This window comes from Onychostoma macrolepis, chromosome 12, assembly GCF_012432095.1.
Source record: "Onychostoma macrolepis isolate SWU-2019 chromosome 12, ASM1243209v1, whole genome shotgun sequence".
Classification (NCBI taxonomy): Eukaryota; Metazoa; Chordata; class Actinopteri; order Cypriniformes; family Cyprinidae; genus Onychostoma; species Onychostoma macrolepis.
Window position 1 is genome coordinate 24,357,697 of NC_081166.1, and position 12,830 is coordinate 24,370,526.

Here is a 12,830-nt window from a genome sequence, read left to right on the forward strand (position 1 = left end):
TAAATCTATAGGGGAAGTTGGATTTATTCACGCACGTTAAAATATTTATTTAAAGCTTCTTTCTTTTAAGATTCTTATTTACAGCATTATCATAATAGGCTGTATATTAATTTATTGGGAGAAAACCAGTAGTTCGATGTGAAATCAGACACTGAGCACCCCCATATAGCCGAAATGGCTTGATCATAACACCCCGCGAATATTCGACTGTGAGATAGGAAGTCGAATCAGGCTCCTTGAATCGAAGCATTGAATCGTCGACTGTTCGGGGACACCCCTAGTGTACACTACAAGAAATGTGATACATTAAGTCTAGAATGCTCCTACTATAATCTAGATCTCATTTCGTACTAGTTTGCGATAACTTGAAGGCTTGTTAGAATGAGAGTGAACGAGGTTGCAACTTGCCAAGAATAGAAATGGGCTTTTTGAAATATTCATACAATAAACTGCTCCCAGTCTGAGACTACAGAAACTGGCTGTTGTTTGGTGGAGGGGACAGCATTCCCTCAGGAAGTTTGTTCGGCTGCGATTGTACACTCAGCGAAACCCTATCAGCACCACAGCACTGCTGATAATAAAACTGTCATTTGCATATTCCAGCTGGCTTTGATTTTAAAGCCACAGCTCTATCTCTCGCTCTCTCTCTGGTGCTGAAATACCTCTCTTCCCTCAAATCCAATGTTGTAAGTGGGATTTTGATTAATTCGCAAAGGAATTTTTGAAGCTTAATTGCTTTAAAAATCCAGCTATCGATAAAATGAGCCGTTAATTGTTTGAGTATTTTGTAGGCGATCCTCCAAGGGCTCTTTGACAATAGTTGATGATATAATTATCCATCATAGTTTGTGGAGAGATTGTCCGTAGCCGGAGGCTCTCAGGAGATCAAGCTCTCCACCCAAGACATTCACACTCTGTGGAAGATCGGAGCAGTGTTTGATGGATTTAAACCTTTGTACTAGTTCTTCTTTACACATCTTACTTCACATAAAATAAATGGCTACAAGCTGCGGAGGAGGTGATGTGAATTTAAAAATCACCACAAACACAAGTGTTGAAGTCCCGGTGAGTGACTCACAGAACGGTTAGTTCACTACTTTTAAAAGCCTTGCAGTTCAAATCCTAGAAGTTCCGGACACCCCCGTTCACATTAGAGCCATCCATAACGCTTCACTGGTTCTCACAAAGGCGCCGCTATTTTTACAAGCCCTGCTTGAAAGAACACACACAAATTGATATCATGAGGCAAGTCGACCACAATCTCCCTTTCATCTGTCCAATCCCTGAGAGCAACAAGTGGGCCTGTTGACAGGGAAACAAAGGGATGACTGTCTGGCCCCAGTTTCTTCCTCTGAGCTCCAGAACAGAGCTGCTGCTACCTTTAGAGAGTTGTTCTGTGAACACACTGCTCTGTGATTCAGCTCATTATGTATGTGCTATGATGTATATATATCGATAATGCAATTCAATTATTCTTGCAGCCACAAATAATAGCTAAAAATAACACACAAATGTATTTTAACTTAAAGGGATAGTTTGCCCCAAAAAATGGAAATCCTGTTAACATTTACTAGAGATGCACTGAAATTAATTTTTTACCAAAACCTTCCATGGTGTCATGTTTTCAGGTGATAAACCAGTTTTAAACAATGTTAATAAACAAACAGTTTTGGTGACCATTGACTTTCACTGTGAGTAAATGATGACAGATGTTTCATTTTTGGGGGGTTGAACTGTCCTTAACTGCTTTGTTAAGGTTTCTCCTTAGTGTCCATAAATGTGCCTTGGGAGTATATGTACACAGTACATCAGACTGTTTCAACACAGCAGTCCTCTTTTCCAAGATACTTCCCATTAAGACAAATCTACATCTAATCTACATGTGTTCCACAAAAGCATTCATGAATGATGTGTTGGTCAATGCTAAGCCACTCCATGTCAGATAAACCACAGATATTTTTGGATTTGTAATTGATGGTATCTCATGTGAATGAATATCATGTTAAACACATTTTTCAACAGAATCATTCATTTCTTTGTGTAAAACTTTTTTAATGAGGAGCAAATCTCTAAGGCCAATCAACAGATGCGGAGCGTGTGAATTGTGTAATAAGTCACTGGAGTGTCACAGCAGCAGCAAGTGTGTAAATAGTGTCTTTGTGTCTTATTTTAGAAGCAGTGCACAGTGACAGACTGAGATGGCTCATTGGCTGTTATTTGTGCCTATATCTTCTCAGCAACCACATGAAAGCAATTTAGTGTGTGTCCTGCCATCTCTACTGTACATGTAGTGACTGCCTGTCTCACCATCGAAAAGCTCCTTAAAAAAACTTCTGGATTCACTGCATGCTGATTATGTAACACTCATATTCATACACATGCACTCATCACAACATATTTGATGTTGCTGTAGTGAAAGTTATTAATAGACCATGCTTTTGCTCATATTTGGATTCTGTTGGCTACATTAATTGATGTTGACTTGTGCTTGTCTGTTAGTTGAGTGTGTTCTGCAGAGCCCTTGTTCACTGCTGATCAAGATCGACACACTCAGCAAAGAGCAATAGATTTGTTTGTGTGGCATTAGAACAAAGATTTTGAGGCCTAAAATATAGTTTATGAAGTACTGTCAATGACAGAGCAAAAGTGTGAAGAACCAAGCAGTTGAGCAACTTAATTAAATATCCAAAGGCATATTGTCTATTTATTGATGTTTTATTATATTACAGAACCCAGGCTTTTCATCTCATTACATTGCTAGTTCACAGCTTGAATAACAGTACAAGAAACACTGGTCTATTGGCATTTGGACAAATGTACTATAATATGAAGATGTATTTGTTGATTTGTAAAAGCATATTTGGGTTTAAATGTTTCATACACAGCGATGCAGTGTTTTCAGATCTCTTGTGTGGACACTCATGGCTTGCATTTCCTTCACATGATCATTTGTCTGTGGTGACGACTGTGTGATTTGTGTTATGATTTGCAGTGCAGGTGATGTGCTGAAAGAGAGAGACGGAAGGAAAACAAAGGCCTATTGACAGTCAGATGAATGTTAGATAAATCTCACAAACCAACCAAAGCTTCTAGCGCTACCATTCACAGATATGAGCCTCTCAACGCCAGCAGCAGACAGACAGATTGCAAGAGCTGCTTTATGATTGAGAAAAGAAGTGAAATACAAGCAATATCCCCAAGTTTATTTGGAAGTACACTAGCATATGGATCAGATTTTTTTTTTTATTGCACATTTACATCAAGATATAAGCTTATTAAAATGAAAAACTTCGATATGGAATTGACTCATGAACGAAGATGAACAGAAGACACAAAAATTGGTTTCAAACTGAAATCTCTTTTGTAAAAATTCCTTTACTGGATATATCAGATATTTTACTATGAAAATTTGGTGCCCGGGAGCATGTCTGGGAGTGACACAAATAGTTCAAAACCTCTCAAATAGATGTCTGCCTAAAGCTAAGAGACATTTGATTTCATTTGGTCTCTCAGGCTACCTGTAGCTGTTTGTTGGCTGCTCACCGACTCTGCTTCCTGTTTGTCTGAGCAGCCTGATGTTCTCTTAAGGTCTGCCGTGTTAATCAGAGGCAGTGGCAAATGGAGCCTGTTGTATTACAGCAGATCGCTGATGGGGGGATTCCTGGGGCAAACACTGAACAACCCCTGTGGCCACCTACTTTACCCGAACAAGTGTTTGAGATATCACTAATAAACACATATACCACTACAGGAGCCACTGAAGTTTGTAGATTAGATTAATGCTACCTTTCATTTTCTGAAATCATTTGTGGTAACATTTCTAAATAAAAAAAGAGCAGAGAGGTTAGATAAATCAAGAGAGAGAAGCTCAATATCACTCAACACTTCAGCCAGTGAAATGCTGCCGAGGCTGGCAGACAGATTAACAGGCCCTGCAGTAAAAGGGATATTCCTGGAACGTTCACCCGTCCGTCCCTAAACCTGATCCACACAAGCTGCTCTCACTGCGCTGAAGATTACGCTCTCTTATTGATCGGGAATCATATGAGCTTGCTGATTAAAATCTTCACTGGTGAAATTCTTCCTCCTTGGCACACGGCACTTTTCTGGGCTGACGCATAATTGGCACCATATTTCATCTTCATGACCTTAAAAGCAGGAGATAAGGTGGCATTCGCTGAGGTTTATGCCAGACCGTTTGCTGGAACGTTAATTGCATGAATGCGATCACAGCTGCCGAGCTGCTACCTGACCCTATCAGAGCGGAGCAATTTGAATGGTGAAAGTTATTATGCAAAACAGGCAGAACAGAAGAGGAACGCTCGATTAAATGAAATGTCACAGTGTCTGGAGCTTCCGTTTTGCATTAGAGAAAATAGGGAAAAATGATCAAAACCCATAAAGCCTGGAATGATGTTTTGTTCGTGTGTGCGTGTATACACACCATCATTCAAAAGTTTGGTGTCAGTACATTTATTAAAAGAAAAGTCAATGTTGAAGCTTATTCTTTTTCAGGATTCTTCAATCAACTGAAAATTCAAAAGAACACATTTTCTTTGAAATAAACAATTTTCTCTGACAAAAACAAAAATCGTGACTTTTGATTAAGTTGATGCATCCTTGCTAAATGAAAGAATTACTATTATTTCCCCCATATAAATTTCATTTTTTAACAAAAAGCCCATGTAGCATTAGGGAATGTACAGAGCTAACAAGTGCATGCGATTGGCTGAGAAATCTGATGATGTGACACGTGTGTTATTAAAGTCTCATTCAGAAATTGTGATGTGAGTCATTAACATTTCTAAATCTGGTTCTTTGAGTGTATTAACTCATGTCCTGCATATCTGTGTAACCTGATAAATCACTTCTGTTCTGCTGGCTAAAGCATGTCTGCTTCACAAACTTCACATTATTCAAAAACAAGCTAGTTTCTGTTGATGTGATGGTGACGAGAAATTCCTGTTACTGGCTGAGCTAGATAAGTTTCACATTTTCCCCAGTCACACAAAACCAGTGCTGTTACCTTTACGAGTTTTACCTGCTTTTCGGTTCACTTCATTCCCTGAGTCTATTATGGCTGTTTCTGTGTTTTCAACACAGTAGTTTAGACTAGGATCTTTACTGATCTTAGATCCATCCATCATAAAGCTCTAAATATGCCCCGTCCTTTGTGTGTCCATTTGCAAAATATTTTGACTCATTTGATTGTTCTTTCAGCTGCAAAAAAGTGCGTTCAGCGTAATTTATTAATTTACAATTTATTTATTAATTTTTTTTTTTACTTTTACATTTAAATCCATTCCAGATAAGGTGACCGTATTGTACTTATAAATATAAATAAAAAAAAAATAAAAAAAAAGGGAGTTAACATTAGTTTAATGTGTTAGGAATCATTAATCTAAACTTGTGAAGTATTGTTCATTGTTAGTTCATGACACCTACTGCAGTGACTAATGCTAACGAGTCTTGTTGTAAAATTTTTAATGTAGTTAATTTAGCTCACAAACTCACTCCTTTGGTTAATGTGATCCCTACCGAGATAAAAGTGCAGAGTTTTCGGTGTAATTCTTTTGTTAATTTAGATTTTCATTTCGTATGTAGATGGAGTCAGCCGTACGCTATTGTACCTGAAGGTACAAAAAAGCTTTTCAGATTGGTAAATAGGATGAATTCTGAGACTCAACACCACATAGCTCATGCTGCCTGTTTGAATGCTGTGATCTGTTGATGGAGTGTATGTGATATGTGAATCCGGCTTTATGCTTGCTGAAGGTAATGATTGAAAAGTAGTTTGACCAAAACCATGTGGGGATTTGTACATTGTACCTAATCAACCAATTGTGGCACACGCAATGTCAAAGCAATGCACCTGCGCATATCTAAAATATATGAGGACTGTGGAGCACATCAATAGTAAAACAAAGCCAAGACCTGGATATTTTGGGCAATTTAGAATTCCTGGCCTAAAAAAAAGGACGTGTCTGGGAAAAAGTGGATGTATGTTCACCCTAATTCCAGAGAATACCACAGATTTCCAAAATCAGCACAGAAAAAAAAATGGAGTAAGAACTAACAATCTGAGAGAATGTAATGCATTTACTAATAAAAGACTTCTGGGAAATAACAGCAGCATGTCTGTAATTTTTTAAAGCGATGCTGTGTTTGACTGCACGCTGGCAGCATACTGAGGGAAGGAATGAGCGTGAGACGTGGGATTGTGTTTCTGCGCGTGAAAATGGTCTTTGATCATGGTGGAGCGCTTTGGGTCTTTTGAGCATGACAGCTCGGGTGCCAAGAACACACTGCGGCATAGACGCTCTGGACTCCAGCAGGCTTTTATCATGCTGTCTGAGAGAGAGGGAACACTCACGCACCCATACTCATTTCCTGCCACTTCCTGCTTTTCAACACGGGCGGCTTCAAATGTCATGCTGTTATCTTCACTGACTCTTCATTCCTGATGTGTTTGTGTGTGTGCCTTTGTTCTGTTTATGTAGCACATGTCTGTTCTTGTGCCTTTTATAAAGACATTTCTAATGACTTAAAATTGCATTTGCTAAGCATTTATAGGTATTATTATAGTGATAGTTCAACCAAAAATGACATTTCTGTAATCATTTCCTCACCCTGATATTGTTCCAAACCTGTATGACTTTCTTTCATCTCTGGAACACAAAAGAATTGATATTTTGATAATGAAGATATATTGAGATTTATTTTTTATTTTTTTATTCATGAGCGGAAGTTTGGTTACCAGCATTCTTGGAAAAAAATAATAATAAAAACTTTAATGTTCCATACAGGAAATACATATTTGTATAATTGTACAATACAATTGAAATATTTGAGTGAACTTTCCATATGAATGCAATTCTAATTGATCTGTTGGTAAAAAAAGTGTGTCTAATATTATTGGTGCCGATTGCCAATATTTAAGTATTCAAATCATGTTGCTTTTGAAGGATTCTACTATTACCTTTCTAAGCAATTGGACTTAAGATTGTTGTCTGGCAGAAAATAAAAGGGGCTAAAATTTCCCATAGGCTTGGTTAATATCATTTTCCACAGTCCTGGTTACATCAGCAGAAAAGTGTTTTAGTGGCAGATAATGTTGTCTTTTTTTGCTTTAGAATAATGTGCACTGATGCATCATGCAAAAAGGCCTGATACATTTATTAATAGAGCAAACAGGGAAATTTCTGTCTCTAGAAATGGACATTGTTGTCTTTAAAAGCTGATCTCTTCATTAGTTGGGTCTTAATCATTGTGCCTGTATATGTAAGGCAAACAGAGCTGTGCTATTTTCTCACAGTTTCTGTCTTCGCTTCAGGAGACTGAACATGGTGTCCTGCCCTTGAGGTGGGCACAGCCACTGGAGTGTGAGGAAGCCCACCCTCACTCCTGCCTCTCTGTCTGTGTCCTGATCGCTCCAGTGGGCACACACACTTCCCTTTAATCCTCTACTGTATTACACACCATGTCTGAGCCAAGGACAACCTACCTGCGAGCCAAACGCCTGTCCCTTCATTTTAATTTATGTGGATTATTGTGTCCTCTCTGCAAGTGCGTCCGGTGACTAATGGGTTTCAGCAGGCTTGTATTTCTGCCCAGCATGGCCGTTTGAATACAGAGCTGCTGAGAAAGTCGCCTGGACCCGTGAAGAGGAAACATGTCCATGGCCTTGCTTACTAAAGCTTTATATGCTTTTTAAAGGGACAGTTCACCCAGAAATGAAAACTGACATTTGCTCAGCCTCATGCCATTCCAAACCGGTATTTGACTTGCTGGGGAACATAAAATAAGACACTGAATTTCCTGGCAGAATAAGAATAGATGCTAAATAAACAGCAACACTCTATCGCAGTAGTCCATGTACGTTGCGTGCTATGTTTCCAGTCTACTTTCATGCTGTATTTTTGTGTAATGGACTGAAACCTATCAAAACTCATTTACGTTCATATGAATTCTTATATAGACCTTATGTAGCTCCGCCCCTTTTAGCGTTGTGCACTTTGTCTTCTGTTTGTCTTTACACAGTGTAAAGGTAAGGTTATACAAATTTCTGAATGAACCGCTTGTTTTCAAGGGGTGGTTTACTGCTTTTTTTCTTTGCCTGATTGTGTTTATGGGGTGCAATATAACATGTCTTCGTGTTTCGTTTGTTAAAAAACGCCTTATTTTTCATATATTTCACCTTTATTGTAAGCTGCTTTCTCCTCTGTCATTTGAACGACCGGTTGACTTCCTGATTCTATGAAACCACTCCCTCAGAAACAGGCAATGGGCTCAGATTGGTTAGTTGGGCCGGTGTGTTGTGATTGGCTAAACTGCGTACTGCACATTGTCTGGAAACTTCACGCCCATTACCTTTACGGGCGACAGCTGCATGTGCTGCGGTCAAATGTAAATAATGGTGTCAATATTGCCGTATCAGTTTGAGCCAGAATCAGACCCAGAAAGCAGTAATGAAGAGAGTCAAGCAGAACTTCCATAGCACGGCTCTTACAAAACGTTTCTGAATGGAAGTTTGCTGTTGTGATTACATATCATTTTTTGAAGTTTGTACACGTTTGTCTTATACACACAAAATAGCATCGAACTAACTAACTATAACCAAACAGCATTGGCTTATGTTTACGTTCTTGATCAAATCTAAAAATTACATCATAAAGTATACATGGAAAATACATTTACAAAATTAGTACACAATTAACATTCGGGTCCAAAATGTTTGTACGCGTTTGTCATAGACACACGAAATAGCATTTAACTAACTGGCTACTAAAGCCAGCGTTGGCATTTGTTTACGTCCTTGATAAAACTAAAACATTACGTCTGAAATTATACATGCAAATACATTTAAAATTATTAAACCTTACTTACAGGTTGTGGCCCAACAACTGCTGCCTCTGGTTTTAAAGTTGGAACTGCTCCATGTTTTAGTAATAGTTTCTGTGTGAATCCGGCATTGAACTTGTGTAGATTCTGGAAGCTGTCTTCCATAAAATGCGCAGCACAGAGAGCTAAATTAGGATAGTAATTGTCAGGAACATAATCAAACATAAATTTTAACCATTGCTGACGAACTACAGCATCCGTAGGAAGCCCGAACACAGAAGACCTGACAGCTGGGTGAAAAATAACACTGTTTCAACGGCATGGCTACAACTCTCCACTATAACTCTTCCTCTTCGACAAAGCCGCAGAACATGGCCTTGCCCCCTCTTTGGCATGTTCCGGAGGGAGGGGTTGATGCAAATTTATGGGTTTTTTACGTATGCAACCCGGGAAGTATCTCGTTGTAGTCATAGGAGTCGTTTTTGTAGGCATTAAACTTCCTGATTTTTAAAAGACGATATCTCCGCTTACGTTGAACTTTCAGCGCAGCAACTTTGCAGATATCGTTCATGCACCAACAGCAACATTGCACACTATTTAAAATGAAAAAAGTGAAATCGCAGTAAACCACCCCTTTAAAATCTTCCCGATCTAGTGACAGTTGTTATGACATCCACTTGAAACATTACAGTGCACATGATAACTTTCGTTAGCTCTATAATAAGTAGAGCTACCGGAAAAAATGTAAGTTCAAAGACAGAATTCTAAAGATGGCTGCACACTTGTTTCTCTAACCTATAAGGTCTATAGCACGCCAAGATGAATTGTGCAAGATTTGATGTCAGTGATGCCAAATTTCTTTGGTTGTTGCATGATTTACTGAGATTCAGAAAGTTTAAATATATAAGCGCAAATTTCATTTGAGGGCTAAATATAAAGCAAATAATGACATTAAATTTCAGACGTGTTTTCCTTACATGAAACTATTGGATGAATTTAGATGTTATGTTTTTTGTTTTTTTTGTTAATTTCTATTATGGCAAAAAAGATCATGGCTTTCAACAAAAGGTAAGCCTTCTAACAAAAGATCTGCTTTTGTATTCCACAGAAAGTCATACAGTTTGAAATGACATGAAGGTTATTAAGCAATGATAAAATGTCCATTTTTAAAAAGATAGTTCATCCAAAATGATGAACAGATTTACATGATTTAATTTAGACTTCTGTTTAGATACGTAAACAATGATTGACGCACATACATGGAGTGCGTCACAGACGGTAAACATGGAAGCTCATGCGTATGTCATTTACTAGAACTACTTGGTTCCCGCGAATCACACATGCACATTTTTGCTTCTGTGTTTACCAAATTTGATGTTCCCTATGCATGTGTGATAGAAACTCTCAAGGTTTAAAAAATAAAAAAATAATCTAAATTTGTGTTTAAAAGATTCACACACAATTCTTATATGGCTTTGGTAAGACATGAAGATGAGTAAAGGTGACCGAATTAAAATTTTTGGGTGAGCTATCCCTTTAATTCTTTGTGTGTGTGCGTACCAGCGGCCTGCTCATCAGGGTGAGTCATACTGTGGGGCAGCTCTGCCACCTGTGATGGTGGGAGATTAGTTACACTGTACATAGCAACGCCCTTTTCATGGTTTATACTCTCCTCCATGGCACCCCCACCCTCTCTCTCTCTCTCTCTCTCTCAGATTCTTTCATTTCACTCTCAACCGTGCCACACTGATTTGCTCGCCACTCTGATTTGCTCACCACACAAACAGCCACTGAAAAACTGCGCAACAGCAAACCAAAAAAAAAAACCATGACGAGGGGGAAAATACAATAGCAGCCTGTGCGAGCTTGTTCTTTCAGTACGTGGCTCTCAGGAGCTTCCTGATCGCTGCAGTGGCGGAGTGTGTGTGTGTGTGTAACCGTTTGTGTAACTGGGCTCTGGAGGAAGCAGGCAGCCTGACCCAGTTCCAGACTCAGGCAGGCCGAGAGACATCGCTTATCGGACAGATCGGACTTGTTCTCTGGCACCGCTGATCACAGACTCGCTAACATTCTGACGCTCGGATACAGAGAGACGAGCAGAAGAGGGAGCGAGCGAGCGAACAAACGGTCCGCCTCACTTTTTTTGTCCTCCTCGCCCTGTTTCTTTGAGCTCTGCGGCAGCGAGGCTTTTCTCTCATTCTGTGTTTCCTGTCAGCCACATAAAATGTCTGACATGTGGCCAGCGTCTAAGAAGGGAAGGTCTCTTTTCAAAGCACGCCTCTTCTTTTAAAGACCACGATACGCCTTTGAGAGAAACTTGTGCTTGTTTGTTTTGTTTTCTTCCTCTTTTTCTCTCGCTCATCTGCATCCCACTCGAGTTTCTTTAACTTGAGCAGTGCGTGTCCACCGACTGGGCTCCACCTTTGGCTTGGGTCTATCCTCAAGATCAGCGAAGAGGTAAACAATATCTTGTTTTCCATAAATATGCCATGCTTTACAACTTTGAGATCATACAAGCTAAATACGTAGAGGTAGATGTCTCATGCTGAGCCGGTTACGTGAGGGCGGGTTGGACTATTCACGTCTTCGTCTAACAGGATGTTTATCAACCCTCTGCTTGTGTGGTGCAGTCAGTCGTGTTATTGTGTCTACAGCTACAGGGCGCTAGCTTAACTGGTCGAAAGCACGAGTGCTTTTTGGAGCCCCGCAAAAGCCACAAGCGTGCAAAAAACTATCAAGGACAGACCCGTGCATACATTTGGCCGGCGGAACTGAGATTTAAAGTTGCTGGGGATTTTTCCTGCGTGTTCGCTTATTAAATCAGTGGCGCGGATGACATGTGAGCGGCCCAGACAGACAGTGGGTGTCGGACAGAACTGCAGCTGTGCGGAAAGCCCCCGCTTATTTGAGACAGGAATGGATGGTGTGCCTGTTTTTGGGTGGGTGTTGGAACAGGGGTCGTCTAGTGTCAGTTAGGGTGATAGCAGGCAGAGGTGTCTTGTGTTTTGACAGGCCTGTCCGTTCATTCCAGCGAAGTAAGCTGATTATATCGTCATGGTCTCTCTCTCTGGAGCGAAGTCTGGAGGGGCATTTAATCTGCTTGATCCACTGAGAAGTGTACTGCCTGAAACGGTGTATGCATGTGTGTGTTTGAGGGAGGAAGGGCAGGGTTGCACTATGACCCATTTAGCAAACAGCTCCTTCAGTGCAGCACTGTGCATAGTGCGGCTGTTTCTAATTATGCCTCTCGTATCCAAGACAGAGTGAGAGCGAGAGGACGAGAGACGGTCTTGTTGCAGAACGGTCATATTAGAGGGTTAGTTCACTGAAAAATGAAAATGGTCATCGTTTACTCAACATTATTTTGTGCCAGACCTGTATGACTGTATTTCTTCTGTGGAACACAAAAGGCAGTGTCTTAAGGAGTATCCTGAGTGCTCTTTTTCCATACAAGGAATGTAAAGGGAGGCTGTTAAGCCACAAGTAGGGCAAAATGCACCATAAATGTGACCCACACAACTTTAATTTCAGGCTGTTCCTACATAAAGGTAGCAGAAGACATGGAAAACAGTGATGAGAGACAATCCTTTTGCAGAACAGTCATTGTAGAGGGATAGTTCACCCAAAAACGGAATTGGTCATCATTTATCTGACAACATTTTGTTCTAAACCTCTATGAACCTTTTAGAACAAAAAAAGACAATGTTTTGAGAAATCTACTGAGTGCTCCTTTCCCTATAAGGAAGGTAGAAAGGAAATGTCAAGCCACAAGTAGGGCAAATGCATCATAAAGTGGCCCATTCTGCCTTTTCTACATGAAGATAACATATGGCTTCAGAAGAACTACTTTTATGATGATTTAACAGGTGAAAATAAGGTTCCATTAGTTAGCATAACTTAATGCAAGAACTAACAATGAGCAATACATTTGTTCCATAATTTATTAATCTTTATTAAAGCTAGTTAATAAAACTGGAATTTCATTGTTA

The 12,830-nt window shown here is 39.7% G+C and overlaps 1 protein-coding gene across 7 annotated transcripts in view; it reads left to right on the forward strand.

The window, feature by feature from the left end:
• The window catches only part of jmjd1cb (jumonji domain containing 1Cb), a 146,362-nt gene that overhangs the window by 83,867 nt on the left and 49,665 nt on the right, over positions 1-12,830 (forward strand). Inside the window, exon 1 of one of the 7 annotated variants that reach the window (XM_058793767.1) lies at positions 10,657-11,298. The exons of the other annotated variants lie outside the window; for them this stretch is intronic. The gene's annotated coding sequence lies outside the window, so the exon portion shown is untranslated. Of the gene's footprint in view, positions 1-10,656; positions 11,299-12,830 lie in introns of those variants that run through there. 7 annotated transcript variants of the gene reach the window in all.